This window comes from Carcharhinus amblyrhynchos, chromosome 26 (assembly GCF_965287045.1).
Source record: "Carcharhinus amblyrhynchos chromosome 26, sCarAmb.v2.hapA, whole genome shotgun sequence".
Classification (NCBI taxonomy): Eukaryota; Metazoa; Chordata; class Chondrichthyes; order Carcharhiniformes; family Carcharhinidae; genus Carcharhinus; species Carcharhinus amblyrhynchos.
The window spans coordinates 41,631,855-41,654,267 of record NC_137349.1 but is presented as its reverse complement, the minus strand read 5'-3'; positions in this window follow the sequence as shown (position 1 = coordinate 41,654,267).

Below are 22,413 nucleotides of genomic sequence, written 5' to 3'. Positions count from 1 at the left end.
TTAGAAGAATGAGGGGAGATCTCATTGAGACGTATAAGATGATGAATGGGATGGATAGGATAGAGGTGGAGAGACTCTTCCCGCTCAAAAAAGACAGTAGGACTAGGGGGCACAGCCTCAAGATAAAGGGGGGGCGGTTTAGAACAGAGTTGAGGAGGAACTTCTTCACTCAAAGGGTGGTGAATCTCTGGAATTCTCTGCCCGTTGAAGTGGTGGAAGCTGCCTCGCTAAATATTTTTAAGAAGCGGGTTGATGGGTTCTTGATAAGAGAGGGGATTAAGGGTTATGGGGAGAGGGCGGGAAAGTGGAACTGAGCCACGACAGATCAGCCATGATCTTATTGAATGGCGGGGCAGGCTCGAAGGGCTAGATGGCCTACTCCTGCTCCTATTTCTTATGTTCTTATGTGTTGCACTAACTTGAATCCAAGAAGTCAGTCAGCAATTTTCCAAACCTATCAGCTAATGGTGGTTATCATTCTCTCCTGTAAAGCGGTTGAAAGCTACGGGTGGCACAGTGGTTAGCACAGCACCAGGGGCCTGGGTTCAACTCCTGGCTTGGGTCACTCTCTGTGTGGAGTTTACACGGTCTCCCAGTGTCTGCGTGGCTTTCCTCCAAGTGCTCCGGTTTCCTCCCACAGCCCAAAGAGGTGTGGGTTGGGTTACATAGAACACCACAGCACAAACAGGCCCTTCGGCCCACGAGTTGCGCCGATCACATCAACACCTATCTATAACCCCCAATCCCATAAAACCCCATATACTCATCCAGAAGTCTTTTAAAAGACCCCAGCGAGTTCGATTGGCCATGCCAAATTGACTCTGGTGTCAGGGGGATTAGCGTGTGGGGTTGCGGGACTGGGGCCTGGATGGGATTGCGGTCAGTACAGACTCGATGGGCTGAATGGCTTCCTTCTGTACTGTAGAGACTCTATTCTTCCGTGACTATCACTGTTTGCTGTGCAGACACATGGATTTGGGCCAGTGTCTGTGGGAGTTTGCACATTCTCCCCGTGCTTGCGTGGGTTTTCTCCGGGTGCTCCGGTTTCCTCCCACACCCCAAGGATGTGCTCTTAGTGTAACAAATTGTCCCTAAATTAGTTTCCTCTCAATGTGGAATGCCATAAGCATAGACAAGGGTCATGGGTGGAGGGGGGGACTGGTAATGTTAAAATGGCGGCGCGGGCTCGTTGGGCCGAAGGGCCTGTTTCCCGGGTTGTGTTGTTCTTTGTTCTTTGACACTAGGGTTGCTAAGAAACTCTAGAAATTGAAGAATAATCTCCAGGATGTTGCTGTGTGAGAGCGGAAAAAATCATCAGAACATCAAGATAGACTGGGTGCGTTTCCCTGCCTGTTTTTTCTGGGGGGTGAGGTTAGTATAACGGATTTCCAACACTCTGTGTAGCAGAGGTCATCAGGGGATTTACCCCAGTCTTGGGGGGGGTGGAGGCTAATCCTGCCCAAGAGGCCGGCATCGGACTGTAGAGGGGGCCAGTGCGCATGGGCCTATCTCCCCGGTGTACTGGAAGATCGGTACATCACACACACCCCCCCTCCCCCCCCACTCCCCCCCCCCTCATTGCTGGCCCCGAACCTGCCACCCCCCCCCCCCCAAGTCATCACTGACCCCGACATTTCCACGCTCACCGCTGGAACCCTCCATCAGCGGGTTCAGAAACCTTAGCCAGCCCAGATGTTACTGTTGGAGTGAAATCAGAGTAAAAGGACACAGAATGGTTACCTGGCGCACAAAATGGACTTTGGGAAGGGAGGTTAAGAGGCACTGACTTTGGGCACAGACACTTACACAATGAGTTAAAACCTGGAGTGTTTAAATTGCTGCAGGAAACAGGTCAGACCCTCGAGGCACCTTAAACTTGAGATAAAAGCAGACCCAGAACAGTGAGTTTGATAACGAGATCAGCCACTGATGGGGAAATAAATGCATAAATATATCTATTCTATGTACAATGATGTGATAACTGTCAATGTCTGTACTTGTCTGTGTGTAACGATGTGTTAACTGTCGCTGTCCGGACTGTCTACTCGATTTGTAATGATGTGCTAACTGCTAATATCTGTACTGTCTATTATCTCGATGCTCAACTACCGTTGTGTGGTTGAGAAGGTGGCTTCTTGTACTGCAGAGTACCAGGGCTTCTCCCAAAGCTTTGTCTGAATAAAACTGTTTGTTGAACCTCCAAGTCTGACCTTGAAGTGGAGAATTTCCCACAACAATACAAGGCTCACTAAATAGCAGTTTTTGCACCATGTAATCAGCTTTGTGCTGATTTTAACCTCCTCCTGGTGCGAGGCTGATTATCTGGAAAAGACTTACCCGGGCAGATCACGACCAATGACATTGCCCGGTCCGCTACGCCACTCGAGCAGCGCAATAGGCCAGGACAATCGCACCCACTGTTTTAAAAAATATAACTCTTTACCAGATATAAAAATATTGAATTGGTGGATTGGTGGGGGCTGGAGAAGCTATTTGATTGACAGGCAAGCATCATCCAATTGGCTAATGAGTCTTGCTCTCCTATTGGTGTAGGAAGACAGCACGTCACAACGATGGGTGTGTTGGATGACTATTGGCTGTTGCCAATGATGAACCCCCCCCCGCCACACAATTACCATGGCTAATCCACCTAACCAACACATCCTTGGACTATGGGAGGAAACCGGAGCTGCCAGGGGAAAGCCAGGAAGAAGTCTGACAACACCAGGTTGAAGTCCAACCAATTTATTTGATAGGAAACTCACTAGCTTGAGGTTTCCCTCTTCGTCAGGTGAATGGAGAGTTCTGGCCTCAGACAGAGCATATAAAGCACAGACAGCTTACAGATTACTGATTAGAATGTGAGTCTTTACACCTAAAGGGGTCCTTGTGCATGAGTCGCAAAAACCCAGTCTGCAGGTGCAGCAGGTGATCAAGAAGGTGAATGGGATGCTGGCCTTTGTAGCGAGGGGGATAGAATATAAAAGTAGGGAGGTCTTGTGGCAACTGTACAGGGCACTGGTGAGGCCGCAGCTGGAGTACTGTGTGCAGTTTTGGTCGCTGCACTTGTGCAAGAATATTTTGGCCTTGGAGGGAGTGCAGAGGAGGTTCACTAGGCTGATACCGGAGATGAGGGGGTTGGACGATGAAGAGAGACTAAATAGACTGGGTCTGTACTCGTTGGAGTCATGGAAGGATGAGGGGGGATCTTATAGAGACGTACAAGATAATGAAGGGGATGGATAGGGTAGAGGTAGAGAGATTCTTCCTGCTTAGAAAGGACAGCAGGACTAGAGGGCACAGCCTCAAGATAAGGGGGGGGGGGCAGTTTAGATCGGAGTTGAGGAGGAACTTCTTCACTCAAAGGGTGGTGAATCTCTGGAATTCTCTGCCCGTTGAAGTGGTGGAGGCTGCCTCGCTAAATATATTTAAGTCACGGGTAGATAGGTTTTTGATAGACAGGGGAATTAAGGGGAGAAAGCGGGAAAGTGGAACTGAGCCACTTCAGATCAGCCATGATCTTATTGAATGGCGGGGCAGGCTTGAGGGGTGAGATGGCCTACTCCTGCTCCTATTTCTTATGTTGACTATCAAATAAATCGGTTGGACTTTAACCTGGTGTTGTCAAACTTTCTACTGTGTTTACCCCAGCCGGACGCCAGCATCTCCACATCAGAGGAAACCCACGCAGACACAGGGAGAACGTGCAAACTCCACACAGACAATTACCCAAGGCCGGAATTGAACCTGGGGTCCCTGGCGCTGTGCTAACCAGCGTGCCACCGCATCGCCCCTAATTTTAATTTTGGTTTTCCAGCAGCCGGAGAATGACACTCTTGCGTGCAACTTACCATTCTGGCTGTGGATTTTACAACGTCGAGAAGATGTGTAAAGCTCACCTTATCCCACATCAAGAGCAAAAACAAACCCCTGGATATGGCTCAGTGATTCACAGCAAACATGAGGGATTGATTATATTCCAGCCTGCATGTCCCATCGCTTACAGCAGATACCAAAGAATGTTTCACTTCTGCTGTTTTACAAATTTATTTCATGGAAAATGTTATTTTTAGAACCAATTTCTTCTCCAGCCTCGGAAACGGCCTGCCTGTATGTGTGCTGCAGAGAATGAAAGACTCACTGTCCTACGATATTCTTTCAACGAAGAGCTGTAGATATTTTCATCACAAAGACAGCATTCCTTTCTTTGTTTAAACTGATGTGGTGACCCCACCAACCCAGAGTCTTCAACCACTCTGCAAAGAAAGTGAGAATTACGCAGATTCTCTTTAAAAAGAAACGCTTTGAATCATGATTTGACTGACCAATTGTCTTTACTCGACTAAGAACGGTTTAAATAGGTAACAGTGATTGACAGCAGCCTTCCAATCATCCAGGCGCTCGCTGTGCCAGCGGGAACTGGAAGTTAAGGTAAGAACAGTGGAACGTTTCAATCAGCTCTCAGATTCACCCTTCCCCCCTTTCCGAATGATTGGCATGTTGATCGCAGTTAGCCAGGGGAGAATCAACCCACGCACTGCTCATACAACCCACCCCCTCTGTAATAAAAATGGTCAAAATTCAAGGGAGCCTGAAGATGTACTGAAAGATCTTAAAAACATAGCTGGTGTGTTTAATTGGGAAACTTGTATTATAAACATTCTCTTTGTAGTTATTCTCTATCTTTTGTTTGAGGGTAAGAGGAATGATTCTCTGATAGATGATGGTGGTGGGGGGGGGTTGGAGGATGGGGGTGCTGTTCTCACCCTCTTTCCTGCCACCTGTGGGTTCAAGTTGTCACTTTTTCCCAAGTCCACAGCAGATAATGTGTTTTGTTTTGGGATTCTCACCCTTAATTCACCCAATCATGGGAAACATTGTCATAGAATCATAGAACCCTCCAGTGCAGAAAGAGACCCTTCAGCCCATCGAGTCTACACTGAACACAATCCCACCCAGGCCCTACCCCCATATCCCTACATATTATACCCACTAATCCCTCTAACCTACACATCTCAGGACACTAAGGGGCAATTTCTTAGCATGGCCAATCAACCTAACCCGCACATCTTTGGACTGTGGGAGGAAACCGGAGCACCCGGAGGAAACCCACGCAGACACGAGGAGAATGTGCAAACTCCACACAGACAGTGACCCCAGCCGGGAATCGAACCCAGGACCCTGGAGCTGTGAAGCAGCAGTGCTAACCACTGTGCTACTGTGCCGCCCAGCATTAATAGCATCAGAAGATGCAAGGATGGATCTGCTATGTTAAAAAGAACCACAGACACTTTTTATATTTGGAGAATTTCCAATCAGCCCATTTAATGGAATGAGATAGACAAGTGAGTCTAGAGGTGACTCGCGTTCCAGTGTGTTTACCTGCTCCCTCCCTGAAATCCATAGGCTCATCATGGAAGGAATTCAGTTTATATAGAATTTACAGGATAGGAACAGGCCATTCAGCCCATCGGGTCAATAATGTTCAACATTTCACCTTTCTTCCTCTCACTCCATCAACATACCCTTCCCATCTCCTTCAAATACTTCCTCTGAAATACATCGATGTAATTTGCCGCATCTACACTTTGTGATTTGCCAGTTTTAAAGTGTTACCTTTTATCACACACACTTGCCCAAGTTACCAAAAACATGTTGTCTCACCCACACTATCACACAAAAACTGGATAGAGTCACACAACCTTACAGTGCAGAAGGAGACCATTCAGCCCATCGAGACTGCACCAACAACAACCCACCCAAACCCTTTCCCTGTTAACCCCACACGTTTACCCTGCTAATCCTTCTGACACTAATGGACAATTTATCATGATGTAGAGCTGCCGGCGTTACCCCAATTTACCATAGCCAATCAACCTAACCCGCGCATCTTTGGAGTGTGGGAGGAAACCCTCGCAGGCATGGGGAGAACATGTGAACTCTGCACAGACACTGATCCAAGGCTGGATTTGAACCCTGGCACTGTGAGGCAGCAGTGCTAACCACTGTGCCACTCCAGATGGAGATGAATTTAATTTGTTTTACTATTGTCACATGAATTTACAATGAAATGTATTGTTTCTTGTGGCTTTACAGACAAAGCATACCATTCATAGAGAAGAAAAGGAGAGAGTGCAAAATGTAGTGTTGTAGTCATAGCTAAGATGTAGAAAAAGATCAATTTAATGTGAGGTAGGTCCATTCAAAAGTCTGACGGCAGCAGGGAAGAAGCTGTTCTTGAGTCAGTTGGTACGTGACCTCAGACTTTTGTATCTTTTTCCCAACAGAAGAAGGTGGAAGAGAGAATGTCTGGAGTGCATGAGGTCCTTAATTATACTGGCTGCTTTGCAGAGGCAGCGGGAAGTGTAGACAGAGTCAATGGATGGGAGGCTGGTTTGTGTGATGGGATTGGGCTACATTTACGACATTTTGTAGTTCCTTGCGGTCTTGGGCAGAGCAGGAGCCCGTACCAAGCTGTGATACATCCAGAAAGAATGCTTTCTATGGGGCATCTGTCAAAGTTGGTGAGAGTCGTAGCAGACATGCCAAATTTCCTTAGTCTTCTGAGAAAGTAGAGGCGTTGGTGGGGTTTTCTTAACTATAGTGTCGGCATGGGGGGGACCAGGACAGGTTGTTGATGATCTGGATACCTAAAAACTTGAAGCTCTCGACCCTTTCTACTTCATCCCCATTGATGTAGACAGGGGCATGTTCTCCTTTACACTTCCTGAAGTTGATGACTATCTCCTTCGTTTTGTTGACATTGAGGGAGAGATTATTGTTGCCGCACCAGTTCACCAGATTCTCTGTCTCATTCCTGTACTCTGTCTTGTCATTGTTTGAGATCCGACCCACTACGATGGTGTCATCAGCAAACTTGAAAATCGAGTTGGAGGGGAATTTGGCCGCACAGTCAGAGGTGTATAAGGAGTATAGAAGGGGGCTCAGGACACAGCCTTGTGGGGCACTGGTGTTGAGGATGATCGTGGAGGAGGTGTTGTTGCCTATCCTCACTGATTGCAGTCCTTGGGTTAGGAAGTTCAGGATCCAGTCACAGAGGGAGGTGCCGAGGCCCAGACTACGGAGTTTGGAGATGAGTTTCACAGGAATAATAGTGTTGAAGGCTGAGCTGTAATCAGTAAATGGGAGTCTGACATAGGTGACCTTGTTATCGAGGTGTTCCAGGGTTGAGTAGGGAAATGACATCTGCTGTGGACCTGTTGCAGCGGTAGGCGAGCTGTAACGGATCCAGATAGTCCAGGAGGCTGGAATTGATTCAAGTGCCCAGATGAAGATAAAACAGTAATTATAAAAAATGGAATTAAATTCAATCTCTATTTCTGTTCAGATTGATGTTTCATATTTAAGTTGTTACTTTCGGCGAAGGTCTCAGAAATGTAGATTTCTCAGTGGTTATGATGGGATAGCTTGCTGTGTGGAGCCAGGGTGGCATGTGTATCACACTGTTACAAAGGGGAGGGGTTGCTCTCCTCTCTGAGAATTAACATTCAGGCACTCAAAGAGAAGTACTTCCCTTCGTAATCTGTTAAAGTGTGTGAGAGAAGGGATAATATCTGTGCTTCAACAACTTTTAATGGTTAAATCAAAATAACTACCAGAGACTCTCTCTGTAGAATCAAGAAGTAACACTTTACTTCATCTAACTAATGGTGAACAGGTTCAGTATACTATTAACAAACCAAATCAAACATTATTCTAATAAAATGCTGTTTAGATATAATTTCCACTTACTAAAAAAATTAGTCATTCTCAAAATACAACTAGATTTCATTTCCTGGAATCTTCTGTCTTCTTTACTGATTTCTTCTGTCTGGAATCTCTAGCTTTTTCAATTCAGATGAGACTTTGAGTTAAAATCTATTAGCTTGGCAGAGGCAGTTACTGGCTGTGTCTCTGGGGCTGGGGGCTGTGGCTGTCATACCCCTGATGACATAGCAATATCCCCACAATCGGATTGGTCAACCAAAGCATCAAATTCAAATCTAATAGGCTGCTGTTATTCAAATACCCAGTCTAAACTGATTGGGCAAACTTCAAAAACAGCCTGTTGTCGTGACAACGCTAGCACCTAGCCTCATGGTACAATGTTTCACTCTATGTTCTCTGTGTACTTCAATTTGTACCTGCATCACTTTTTTAAACTCTAAGTACAAAAAAAACACTACTTTTTTGTAAAAAAGGACCATGCAGTATTTTCACCTCTTAACATTTTACAATTTTTTATAATTTTACAAACACCAAATTCTAACATTCTACTCAATCTCACAACAATGAGACCTCACAGGAATGTGGTCCTCCCACACCCCAAAGATGTGCTATTAGGCTGATTGGAGGTAATAAATTGTCCCTAAATTAGTTTCCCTCAATGTGGATTGCCATAAAAACAATAGATAAGGGTCATGGGTGGAGGGGGGAGACTGGTAGTGTTAAAATGGCGGCGTGGGCTCGTTGGGCCGAAGGGCCTGTTTCCCGGGCTGTTTTTGTTCTTTTGTTCTTTGTTCTCTGTATCAAATAACACATTACGGTAAGTCAAACAGTACTCAGTTCTCCCTCTCCCATCTGTGATTTCACTCAGTGGTCAAAACCTTTTGGCAAATGTGCATTTTTACATTGAAGGTATTGGTGGAATTTAATTTATCTCCTGGCTGAAAGTACAGTGAATAAATATCGGAAAATGGGTCTTTGTCCTCCAGCAAGATAAGATGGTTTGTTTCAGAAAATTGTCTGGTAGCTCTGAGGAGACATCTTGAAGTTCCAGTTTTCTTTCTATTAAAATGCAGCCTTTAAAAAATGTGGGTGAGACCTTGCCAAAAAAATTCGAAGTGCCAAATGAGCAAGAAAACATTTCCGACCAGGCGAGCTTGAAAATGCAGTCTGATGACACTCAGTCACTTTTTTGGACAGGAGTGTGATTCACACCAGTAGGGGGAGTGGAGTCTATGCTTGCTGCTATACCTCGCCCTGCTCCCACTGTAGAGCTCCCCTCCTTACTTCCCCCTCTGTTATAACCCCACCCTCCTGGCACTGTTATGGTGCTCAGTGGGCAGTGCTAGGTTGGCAGTGCCTGGCCCTGCCCCCAATCACTCAGGGGCTTCATTGGCCTCCAATCATCCCCCATGCCCCCCCCCCCCCCCCACCCCAGCATGGCCATCGCATCACATCCCCATTGGTGGCAACCATGAGTAATTCTTGTCGGTGAGACTTTTGAGAGGCTGGAAACCGCCTCGCCAGGTAAAGCTATTTGGCCTTGGACTCACTCACTCTGTCTGCCCTTGAACAGTCTCTTCCTGATGGGAACTCTCCCCAGATCTCGCTGCTCACCTGTTGTGTGTATGACTGAGGCCCCTTCGGTCTGAGTGTACCTGCGCCGAGGGAGTGTACGCTCAGCTGATGGGATGGGGCATCCTCAGAGATGGCTAATCCCCTGAGGTCATGTGTAGCACAGTTACACACAGTGCAACGCCAATGTCCATCCTCCAGCATGGAGCAGTGCCAATAACATCCAGTACAAACACGGTCTGAACTGGATCAGTATAAACTATCTCCAGACTATGATAATCCCTTACACAATGTTTACTTTGAGTGAGTCTTCTTGGTGGGAAAAGTTTTCTCGGTGTTTTTATAATTTAAGCTCAGCAGCGCTCCTTCCCCCAGAGACTGTGACAGCAGGGATGTGTTGTGACTGCCTGAGCTCTGTGGGCACAGCGTTAACCTCCTGTAGACTCAATGGGAAAACAATGCCCACTGGTGCACTGCGAGTTCACACGTCATCTTATACCACCACGCTGCCAAGTTTGGATCTGCTTCAAGCGACGACAGAGCCCCCATATGAATTACATCACTGATTTAGAACGTAGAACATAGAAAAACTACAGCACAAACAGACCCTTCGGCCCACAAGTTGCGCCGATCATATCGCTACCTACTAGGCTTATCTATAACCCTCAATCCTATTGAGTCAAATGTACTCGTCCAAAAGACCCCAGCGAGTTCGCCTCTACCACCACTGACGGCAGCCGATTCCACTCACTCACCACCCTCTGAGTGAAAAACTTACCCCTAACATCTCCTCTGTACCTGCTCCCCAGCACCTTAAACCTGTGTCCTCTCGTAGCGACCATTTCAGCCCTGGGAAATAGCCTCCGAGAATCCATCCTATCTATTCCTCTCAACATCTTATAAACCTCTATCAGGTCGCCTCTCAACCTTCGTCTCTCCAGGGAGAAGAGACCGAGCTCCCTCAACCTATCTTCATAAGGCATGCCTCCCAATCCAGGCAACATCCTTGTAAATCTCCTCTGCACCCTCTCAATAGCTTCCACATCCTTCCTGTAGTGAGGCGACCAGAACTGCGCACAGTACTCCAAGTGGGGTCTGACAAGGGTCCTATAAAGTTGCAGCATTACCTCCCGACTCCTAAACTCAATCCCTCGATTAATGAAGGCCAGTACACCGTACGCCTTCTTGACCACATCCTCCACCTGCGAGGCCAATTTAAGAGTCCTATGGACCCAGACCCCAAGATCCCTCTGCTGTTCAACACTGCTAAGATTTGTTTAAAATTTTGATGTAAAATCTCCCGGATTGTGTTCACTGGCCGGTGGGAGATTGCTGCTGATCCTGGTGGACCCGCAGTCATTCCGGGAGGGTTGGTATCTCTCACCTAACACCAGCTGCTGATAGAAACCTCTCTCACTGAGCAGCCAGCCTGCCAACCACTCATTCCCAATGCCATCCCAACACGGACAGTCGTCCCGGAGGCTGCATCCCGGGACTGGAAGAGCCGCCAGGCTGGTGTCCAGGCTGATGGCCTGGGCGTAACCCCAATATCCCGACCGAAGCAGATCAGCCCAGTGTTTCCCTGAACAATGGTGACCCCTACTGGACAAGCTCATTCCTGCAACAGAGTGAGAACTTCGCCCAGTTCACAGGGTTTCTTGATGTGGTGAGTGGAATCCTTCAGGCAGAATTCTTCTCCACATTCCAGACGGGACCAGGCTGCGTAGGAAGGACACGCGTGTCAGCAGCATCAGCAGACATACATGAGATGCAAGCAAGAACCAGTGGGTGTGGTTTACTTAGACTTTCAGAAGGCTTTTGACAAGAGTCTCACTACAGATTACTCTGTAAAGTTAAAGCACGTGGGATTGCAGGTAGTGTCTTGAGATGGATAGAAAACTGGACAGCAAATAGGGAGCAAAGAGTTGGCAAAAATGGGTCTTTTTCTGATCAGTGACTAGTGGGATTCTGCAGGGGTCTGTGTTAGGGCTCCAACTGTTCACATTGTACATTGATGATCTGGAAGAGGGAATGTTTACCAGGCTGATTCCTGGCATGGCAGGTCTGTCATAGGAGGAGAGACTGAGTCAGTTAGCATTATATTCACTGGAGTTTCGAACTGTGAGAGAGGATCTCAACAGGTGGCACGACAGCACAGTGGGTTAGCGCTGCTGTTTCACAGCGCCAGGGACCTGGGTTCGATTCCCGGCTCGGGTCACTGTCTGTGTGGAGTTTGCACATTCTCCCCGTGTCTGCATGGGTTTCCTCTGGGTACTCCGGTTTCCTCCCACAGTCCAAAGATGTGCGGGTTAGGTTGATTTGTGAAGTTGTATGAATGAAGTAGTGGCATGATGGGAAAATTGGTCAAGTATTTGGTACAAAATAAGGAAAGTTGATCAAAATGCCTGATCCCTGTAAGACTTAATAAGACTGACTCTGTATTACTTAAGACATGAATAAGACCGGAGAAGGTTAAGCTGTGCGTAATCTCAGTCAGACCTGATAAGGCTGATTCCACATGACCTAGGGCTGTATGAGTAAGACAAGATAAGGTCAGGGATGAAGGAGTCACCGACCTTCCTCTGTTCTATCAAAGGACAAGATAAAGGTATGACTGATGAGACAAAGAATTCTAGGAGATCTGCAGGTTGTACCATGATTTATGACATTGTTTCTGATACTATTACTGATCGAATTCCTGAATAAGCTCTGGTCACACAAACTGATAATGATTATGTGTAAATACTGAACTGATTCTTTATGTTAGGGTGGACTTTAGGAAGAATTAGCAAGTCGTAACGACAGCTCTCTGAACTCAAGTTTTTTGCCAATACTGCGTGCAGTGTTTTGTAAATAAAGACAAGTTGGAACGGACTTTGTTGAGTTTTTCTACCACAGTCAGGAAGCAGGAAAATTTCCACTTCAACAGATTAGCCATGCTGAAATTGCCCCTTAGTGTCCTGAGATGCCTAAATTAGAGGGATTAACGGGTGAAGTATGTACGGATATGGGGGTAGGGCCTGGGTGGGATGGTGGTCGGTACAGACTCGATGGGCTGAATGGCCTCCTTCTGTACAGTAGGGATTCTAATTCTAATTCTACTAGAAACATATTAGAGTTAGACAGAAAGAATGTTCCCGATGGTGGGGGAGTCCAGAATGAAGGGTCATAGTTTGAGAATAAGGGGTAAATCTTTTAGAATTGAGGTGAGGAGAAATTTCTTCACCCAGAGGGTGGTGAATGCGTGAAATTCACTCCCACAGGGAGTAGTTGAGGCCAAAACGTTGTCAAAGTTCAAGAAGAAATGAGATTCAGCTCTTGGGGCTAAAGGGATCAAGGAATATGGGAGGAAGTTGGGGGGGGAATCAGAATATTGAATTCGATGATCAGCATGATCAAACTAAATGGGGGAGCAGACTCGAAGGGCCAAATGGCCTACTGCTGCTTCCAATTTCTATGTTTCTAAGTAATATTGCCAACATAGCTGAACATAAGAACTTAAGAAATAGAAGCAGGAGTCGGCCATCTAGCCCCCCGAGCCTGCCCCGCCATTCAATAAGATCATGGCTGATCTGAAGTGGATCAGTTCCACTTTCCCGCTTTCTCCCCATAACCCTTAATTCCCCTGTCTAACAGAAACCTATCTACCCGTGACTTAAATATATTTAGCGAGGTAGCCTCCAACGGGCAGAGAATTCCAGAGATTCACCACCCTTTGAGTGAAGAAGTTCCTCCTCAACTCCGATCTAAACCGCCCCCCCTTATCTTGAGGCTGTGTCCTCTAGTTCTGCTGTCCTTTCTAAGCGGGAAGAATCTCTCTACGTCTACCCTATCCATCCCTTTCATTATCTTATACGTCTCTATAAGATCCCCCCTCATCCTTCTAAACTCCAACGAGTACAGACCCAGTCTATTCAATCTCTCTTCATAGTCCAACCCCCTCATCTCCGGTATCAGCCTAGTGAACCTCCTCTGCACTCCCTCCAAGGCCAATATATCCTTGCGCAAGTGCGGTGACCAAAACTGCACACGGTACTCCAGCTGCGGCCTCACCAGTGCCCTATACAGTTGCAGCAAGACCTCTCTGCTTTTATATTCAATCCCCCTCGCTATAAAGGCCAACATCCCATTCGCCTTCCTGACTACCTGCTGCACCTGCAGATTGGGTTTTTGCGAATATATTCCTGGAGGTTTCACCGCATAATTTGCTCTCAAACTCCAGCCATTAGTCAGCCAACACATCGATCCTTGTGTGGCACTGCCTGACAGGAGTGTGACAGAAAACACAAAGATTTATAATCAACTGGATGATGCTTAACTGTCAGACAAACAGCCCTCCCCCATTTTCAATATTTTTCTAAAAGCGAAATACTGCAAATGCTGGAAATCTGAGAGAACAGATTGAACAGGATTGAGAGTTATCGGTGGGCCTAGTAGGTAGGGATATGATCGGCGCAACTTGTGGGCCGAAGGGCCTGTTTGTGCTGCAGTTTTTCTATGTTCTAACACTGGGTAAACTCAGCAGGTCTGGCAGCATTTGTGGAGAGAGTAAAACAGAGAAATGGTTCGATTCCTTCCACAAAATTTAAAAATATTCAATTTTTTTAATATCTGGTAAAAGAAATGTTCAAAGAAAATAACGAAAAATATATTTATTAATGTTCCAATGATTCTTCTCCAGGGTTGCTCAGCTCTGCCCTGGAGATGGGTCTTTAGTTCCTGGAGAATCCAGGTCAAACGCAGAGGATTGGCAAGACAAGTGTGAACCTGATGAAATCACACAGATATTGAACAGAAGCGGCGTGTGATACACAGAACTAAACAATCACACAATCAATGGACCTACTGTGTTTCATTCAAATCACAAAAGGGTAGTATGTAGGTACAAGTCATTAGAAAAACTAATAGAATCATTTATTGTGCGGGGATTCATTAGTGGGGTATGGAGGTTATAAGACCCTTGTCAGACCCCACTTGGAGTACTGTGAGCAGTTCTGGTCACCTCACTACAGGAAGGATGTGGAAGCTATTGAGAGGGTGCAGAGGAGATTTACAAGGATGTTGCCTGGATTGGGAGGCATGCCTTATGAAGATAGGTTGAGGGAGCTGGGCCTCTTCTCCCAGGAGAGACGAAGGTTGAGAGGCGACCTGATAGAGGTTTATAAGATGTTGAGAGGAATAGATAGGGTGGATTCTCAGAGGCTATTTCCCAGGGCTGAAATGGTCACTACGAGAGGACACAGGTTTAAGGTGCTGGGGAGCAGGTACAGGGGAGATGTCAGGGGTAAGTTTTTCACTCAGAGGGTGGTGAGTGAGTGGAATCGGCTGCCATCGGTGGTGGTGGAGGCGAACTCGCTGCAGTCTTTTAAGAGACTTCTGGATGAGTACATGGGATTTAATGGGATAGGGAGTTATAGAGAGGCCTGATAGGTAGGGATATGATCGGTGCAACTTGTGGGCCGAAGGGCCTGTTTGTGCTGTTCTATCTTACAATTATGTTCTATCTTACAATTATCCAGGGCATTGGGTAGACCACATCTGGAATACTACGCACAGCACTGGTCACCTTATTTAAGGAAAGATGTAATCGTGTTGGATACAGAGAAGGTTTACCAGACCAATACCAGCAATGGCTGGGATATCTTATGAGGAAAGGCTGAACAGGCCAGGCTGTATCCACTGGAGTTTAGAAGAGTGAATTGATTGAAACATATAAAGTGTATTGACAGGGGATGGTTCCTCTGTTGGGAGAATCTACAACTGTTTAAAAATAAGGAATCGCTCATTTAAATTATAGATAAGGCGATCGTTTCCCCTCAGGCAGTTGTGAGTTTTTGGAACTCTCTTCCTGATGAGGTATTTGAATATTTTTAAGGCAGAGGTGGATAGATTCTTGCTAAGTAAGAGGGTGATAGGGTGTTAGGGATAGATTTGAGGTTATGATCAGATAAGACATGGTCTATTGGAATGGAACAGGCTCACGGAGCTGTTATTGTGCTGTGATCAATATTCCATTCATGTTTCCCAACTGACACTTGGTTTACTTGTCTCACCGCATTCCCAGGATCAGATCCAACAGTGTTTCCTCCTTCATTAGACTAGAAACATACTAATGTTCGCCTGGGCCAGAATTTTACACCCCCCCCCATCGGCAGGGTTTTAGACTGGGAGGACGGGGATGGGGAGGACGGGGACGGGGAAGGGGAGGACGGGGATCTACTGATGATCTCTCAGGTCTTCATTACATTCCTCCTCTGCTTAAGTCCAAGTCTCTCCCAGCGTCCCCCGCTGCAAGGATGTCCTTGGGAGCTGGATCATCGAACCCTGCAGTGCAGAAAGAGACCCTTCGGCCCATCGAGTCTGCACCGAACACAATCCCACCCAGGCCCTACCCCCATATCCCTACATATTATACCCACTAATCCCTCTAACCTACACATCCCTGGACACTAAGGGGCAATTTCTTATCACGGCCAATCAACCTAACCCGCACATCTTTGGGCTGTGGGAGGAAACCGGAGCACCCGGAGGAAACCCACGCAGACACGAGGAGAATGTGCAAACTCCACACAGACAGTGACCCGAGCCGGGAATCGAACCCAGGACCCTGGAGCTGTGAAGCAGCAGTGCTAACCCACTGTGCTACCGTGCCGTCCATGTGAAGAAAACACTGACCAGATTCAATAAAGTTTTCAAAAAGGAATTCAGTATATACTTGCAGAAGGAAAAATTGCAGTGCAATGGGGAAACAGCCAAGGAATGCGATCAATTGAATAGCTCTTTCAAAAATCTAGCACTAACAAAATGGGCTGAATGGCCTTTTGTGTTGCACAATTCGATATGTAACTAGAACAACAGGATATAAACATAGATATGATCAGTCTATAGACTCATCAGCTAACACACAGAATATTAGACATTACAACAGAGATATGCAAGATTTAAGAGAAATGCAATCCTGCACTTATAAGGCTTGAAAAGTACAATATCTATAAGAAACTGATAGATTTGGCGAGGAGTGCATGCTGTACTAAAAGATAGGAAGACAGATTATTGTCAATTGAGAGAGGCGGCTACTCAACGAGACCTTGGAGTCCTCATGCATCAGTCGCTGGAAGTAAGCACCCAGGTACAGCGGGCAGTAAAGGCAGCAAGTTGGCCTTCATAGCGAGATGATTTGAGTTTAGGAATGGGAATATTTTACTGCAAATTGTATAGAGTGTTGGTGAGGCTGGAGCTGGGGCAGTTTTGGCATCCTAACCTGACGAAGGATGTCCTTGCTATAGACAGAGTTCAGACTGATTCCAGGGGTGGCAGGCCTGTCCGATGAGCAGAGACTAAGTCAGTTAGGATTATATTCATTGGAGTTTCGAAGAGTGAGAGGGGATCTCGTAGAACCTCATAAAACTCTAACAGAGTTAGACAGGTTAGATTCAGAAAGAGTGTTCCCATTGGTGGGGGAAGTCCAGAACTAGGGGTCATGGTTTGAGGATAAGGGGTAAACCTTTTAGAACTGAGGTGAGGAGAAATTTCTTCACCCAGAGAGTGGTGGACGTGTGGAATTCACTAACATAGAATGTGGTTGAGGCCAAAACATTGTGTGATTTAAAGAAGAAATTAGATTTTGGGGGAAATTTTCCCAGCTAGCATGGCTGGAAAATCCTTCCCGTAGCTTTTGGGGTTAAAGGGATCAAGGGATATGTAGGGGTGGGGAGGGGGGGAATGAGGATATTGAACTTGATGATCAACCATAAAATATGTGGTAGAACTAAATTACATAGAAATTGAACAACTGTTATCTTAAACTAGTACAATGATGAATCAGAGATAAGCTGGAAGTTTGTATATTGGACACTCCTGTAAGCCCCACTTCCTCTGCTCCATAACTTGGTGAATATCATCTGTCCAGTTGACGTAAAGGAGATTAAAGCGGTTAGAATGCCTGTACGTGATACTTCCCCATCCTTCTTGATGGCAGGTTAGCCATTGGGTGGATGGAATTTCTGGCAATCCCATGCCTGCCATCAATGGGAATGTTGAGTGTGTCACTTTTGGGAGAGCTGAACTGAACATTTCTCTCCCTCCAGACTCTCCCTAATCTGTATTCTGTGAACCCTTTTATTCAGAACTCCACCCCAGGCACTAAAGACATTTTGGGGTCATCGCTTATAGAATATACCAGTAGCTCTCCCACAGAATTCAGTGTGGTGAGGAGCAGGGTATGCTGTTTTATAGCAATTAGTGTCACATTTTGTTATACGCAATGTATCAACAGGTGTGGTCTTCCTAGAACCCTACAGTGCAGAAAGAGGCCCTTCAGCCCATCGAGTCTGCACCGACCACAATCCCACCCAGGCCCTACCCCCATATCCCTACACATTTACCCGCTAATCCATCTAACCTACACATCCCAGGACACTAAGGAGCAATTTTAGCACAGCCAATCAACCTAACCCGCACATCTTTGGACTGTGGGAGAAAACTGGAGCACCCGGAGGAAACCCACGCAGACACAAGGAGAATGTGCAAATTCCACTCAGACAGTGGCCCGAGCCGGGATTCGAGCCCAGGTCCCTGGAGCCACCGCGCCATCCCTGTCAGAGAATGTGCTATATTTTGCTGGTCCGCAATACTAAATCCTGTTTATTTAATCTGGTATTAAATCCTCACAAGTACAATCACATAAAGGCATGTTTGCAATAGGTAACGTAAAAATGGTTGATGAATGATAAGTAAAGACAAATGCATTGAATGATTATAAATTGAAACACCAATATTATTCCAGTGTGTAAAATATACAACCCAGAAACTAGTTTTTCATGCTTTAGCTGTAGTGATACCTTGTCGTTGAGTGATACTTACAGTTCATCAGTGATATTTTTGTCTCAGTAGAAGCATTATTGCCTGAATCAGAAGACTTAGATTCCAAACACACTCCAGAGAGTTCCAGTAAGTATGGGTGGCATGGTGCACAGTGGTTAGCACAGCTGCCTCACAGTGTCAGGGACCCGGGTTCAATCCCAGCTTTGGTTGTCTGTGTGGGTAATTTGCAGATGATGCTAAAGTTGGAGGAGTTGTAGACAGCGTGGATGGATGTTGCAGTTTGCAGAGGGACATAGATAAGCTGCAGAGCTGGGCTTAGAGGTGGCAAATAGAGTTTAATGCAGAAAAGTGTGAGGTGATTCACTTTGGAAGGAGTAACAGGATTGCAGAGTATTGGGCTAATGGAAAGACTCATGGCATGTGGATGAGCAGAGAGATCTCGGTGTACACGTGTATAACTCCCTGAAAGTTGGCACCCAGGTTGATAAGATTGTTAAGAAGGCATACGGTGTGTTAACTTTTATTGGTAGAGGGATTGAATTTCGGAGCCGTGAGGTCACGTTGCAACTGTACAAAACTCTGGTGCGGCCGCACTTGGAGTATTGCGTACAGTTCTGGTCGCCACATTATAAGAAAGATGTGGAGGCATTGGAAAGGGTGCAGAGGAGGTTTACCAGGATGTTGCCTGGTATGGTGGGAAGGTCTTAGGAGGAAAGGCTGAGGGACTTGAGGTTGTTTCCATTAGAGAGAAGGAGGTTAAGAGGTGACCTAATTGAGGCATACAAGATAATCAGAGGATTAGATAGGGTGGACAGTGAGAGCCTTTTTCCTCGGATGGTGATGGCTAACACGAGGGGACATAGCTTTAAATTGAGGGGTGGTAAATATAGGACAGATGTCAGAGGTAGGTTCTTTACTCAGAGGGTAGTATGGGCGTGGAATGCCCTGCCTGCAGCAGTTGTGGACTCGCCAACTTTAAGGGCATTCAAATGGTCAGTGGATAGACATATGGGTAACATTGGAATAGTTTAGGTTAGAGGGTCATTAGATTGGTTCCACTGGTCGGCGCAACATCGAGGGCTGAAGGGCCTGTACTGCGCTGGAATGTTCTATGTTCTATGTGATTTGATCTCTGTGGACAGGGGTTTCCTCTTGAGATTATATATTGCTCAAACTTAGGCTATACAAAGGCTCATGAAACGCAGTGTACTGATTTAAGACGTGAATTTATTTAACCAAACAATCGAATGGGAGAATGATATAAGGAAACACAGCATTCAAGGTATAGAATGCAGGCAGCCCAATGTCACTGTGAAGAACAATGCCCCTGGGAAGGTACATTTACCAAATATCCAATGTATTTGCTTATTTACCAAATATCCAATAAGCATTAATACAAATCAGTCAATAACCATCCTGTCATTAATTCCAGCCAATAACAATACACATTTTGACCTCATGGGATTTCATTTGTTATAAATTACAGATGTACTCTCCTCCTGTTGCCTTTTAACACGAGACATTGGACAGTGAGAATGATTCCCAGCAAATTGAACCCACGTGATTCTCATCCAACCCTGAGAAATCCCTTATGTCCACTTACCAGCTCCATTATCAGCTGGAACTGTATAACTCTATTCATCAAACTGGCATTGGAAGCTATCTTGTTCCCGAGCACTGCTGGTAATATAACTGCTTCCAGTGGAACTGTGGCTCTCTGGAATGCAGGCCCTATCTCCAGTCCCATCCATCAAACCCTGATGTGTTTTGCTGTTGGCTGAAGCTTTATAAAATGTCATTAAAAGCAAACCGCATCCATTTTATAAATGCAAAATAAATGTTTTAAATGAAAAATATTTGTTATTCATAAAGAGCTGCCTTCTATTGCAGCAGCCCTTGTCAGTGCTCTCCATAGTCTAACATCACTCACTCTCAAATCAGTATTGTGTTAGTGTTCCTCAACCTATGGTTGTGTTTTTATTAGCCTAATTGGCCCCCTACGTCAGACTCCAATGTTATAATGGATTCTGTGACACTTTACTTACACAGATGCTCTTAGTTGAGGAATGAATGTAGCCCAAGGTCTCTCTACCTAATGGGGCTACACTGCTGTTTGACATCCCCTGTGGTTCCTGAGCTCCTCTGCATTCTCCAGTGATAGAACTATCTCAACGGCCTTATTTAAATCCATGTTGGGCTCTGTCAATAATCTTTTTTTCAGTTGTCACATTGCCCGTTTAAAGTTTTTTGCTTTAATGTCAGAAACGTAATGCCACCTCTAACTTAGTTGATCATCGCAACAATTGTTTTAATGTCATTTCCTTCATGACCGAATTGCACAAGCCTCTCGCCCTCCCCAGCCTCTCGCCCTCCCCAGCCTCTCGCCCTCACCAGACTCTCGCCCTCCTCAGCCTCAAAAGTTTGCGAGTTTACTATTAAATAAATCGGTTGGACTTAAACCTGGTTTAAGGTATCAACCTCTAGATTGCAGACTCCTTCCCTGACTCCCACTTCCCTCTCCAACGCCTGCGTTCCCATTCAAGATTCACATCCGATTGGAAGTTGGAGCTCAGATATTGTGGGGCTGCACATCCCAATGGTACGGAAATGCTAAACTGGGGCTGCTACAAATTTGTGTTTTTGTTGAAATTACTGTTTAAACTGGTTACTGCCTTACTGCTCTTCCCAGCTCACAGCGAGGGTTAAGGAAAGTGGCAAGCGTAAACATTTTTTAATAAATGGATTGTAGCAGCTTCAACTCAGCATTTTTCACCATTGGGATTCACCCTTCTATAAAATACAAATCCAGGTTGGGTCCGGATCTTGAGCTGGGACGCAAGTCCAGCAGAGGGAAGCAGCGGAGAGGATGCAGCAGGGAGAGGCCACAACCTTGATGGTTGGGAATGGGAATGGGAAGGGGGGAAACCACACAACTGGGAGTTGGAGGAGTGGGAAAGGCCACAACTTAAAATGTTAGGGCAGTGAGGGGGGGGCCAACACAATCAGGAGGTTCGGGCAGCAGGAGGAAGTTACGTTTTTCTTTAATTGAATTTTAAAAATACAAAAGTTCTCATTTATCAATGTAGGAATTAATGATTTTTTTCTGATGAAAAAGATCCTACAGTAGTTTTAACATTGGTCCCTGTAGGATTCAATGCTTTAAGTAATTTCATTCAAAGTAATGATTATTCAGGAACACAACTGCTTTAAGTGAGAACATACTGTACCTATATTACATGAATTACAGCAGTTCCTCCCCACCTTCTCAGGGGCAATCTGGGATAAGAAATAAATACTTGCCTAGACAGTGAAGCTCACAGCCCCTGAATGAATATAAACAACAACCTGGGGGGTAAATGTTAGAGGGTCATAAAAAATGTTTTCTTCTGCCATTCTGTTTTACTGAAAAATATTGGGGATGGAGAAAGGCTTTTGAATTGACTATCGCTGTCCAATTACAATCAGGCATTGAAAATCATGAGGGGGCTGGACAGGGTGGATAGGGAGAAACTAGTCCCACTGGTAAAAAGAACAAGAGAGCAGAGATTTAAGTGATTTGCAGAAGGAGCGAATGCAATGTGAGAAAAAATGTTTTCTCACCACGCACAGTTGGGATCAGGAATACTCTGCCTGGAAGTGTGGTTGGAGACAGGTTCAATTGAGATATCAAGAGAGCATTAATTGACCTTTTGAACAGAAAAAAATGTATAAGTAATAACAGCCATTTGGAGAGCTGATGCAGACATGATGATCCAAAAATAGAAGTTTATTTATTAATGTCATCAGTAGGCTTACATTAAAACAGCAACGAAGTTACCGTGAAAATCCCCTAGTTGCCACACTCTGGCAGCTGGTTGGGTACTGAGGGAGAATTTAACATGGCCAATGCACATCTTTCCAACTGAGGGAGAAAACCTGTGATGTGGAGATGCTGGTGTTGGACTGGGGACTGATAGACAGGGGAATTAGGGGTTATGGGGAGAAAGCGGGAATGTGGAACTGAGCCACGACAGATCAGCCATGATCTTATTGAATGGCGGGGCAGGCTCGAAGGGCTGGATGGCCTACTCCTGCTCCTATTTCTTATGTTCACACAGTGAGAAGTCTCACAGGTTAAAGTCCAACAGGTTTATTTGGTAGCACAAGCTTTCCGAATGCTGATAAAGGAGCAGCACTCTGAAAGTTCGTGGCTTTTGCTACCAGATAAACCTGTTGGACTTTAACCTGGTGTTGTGAGCCTTCTTACTGTATTTACACCAGTCCAAGGCCAGCATCACCGCACCATGACAC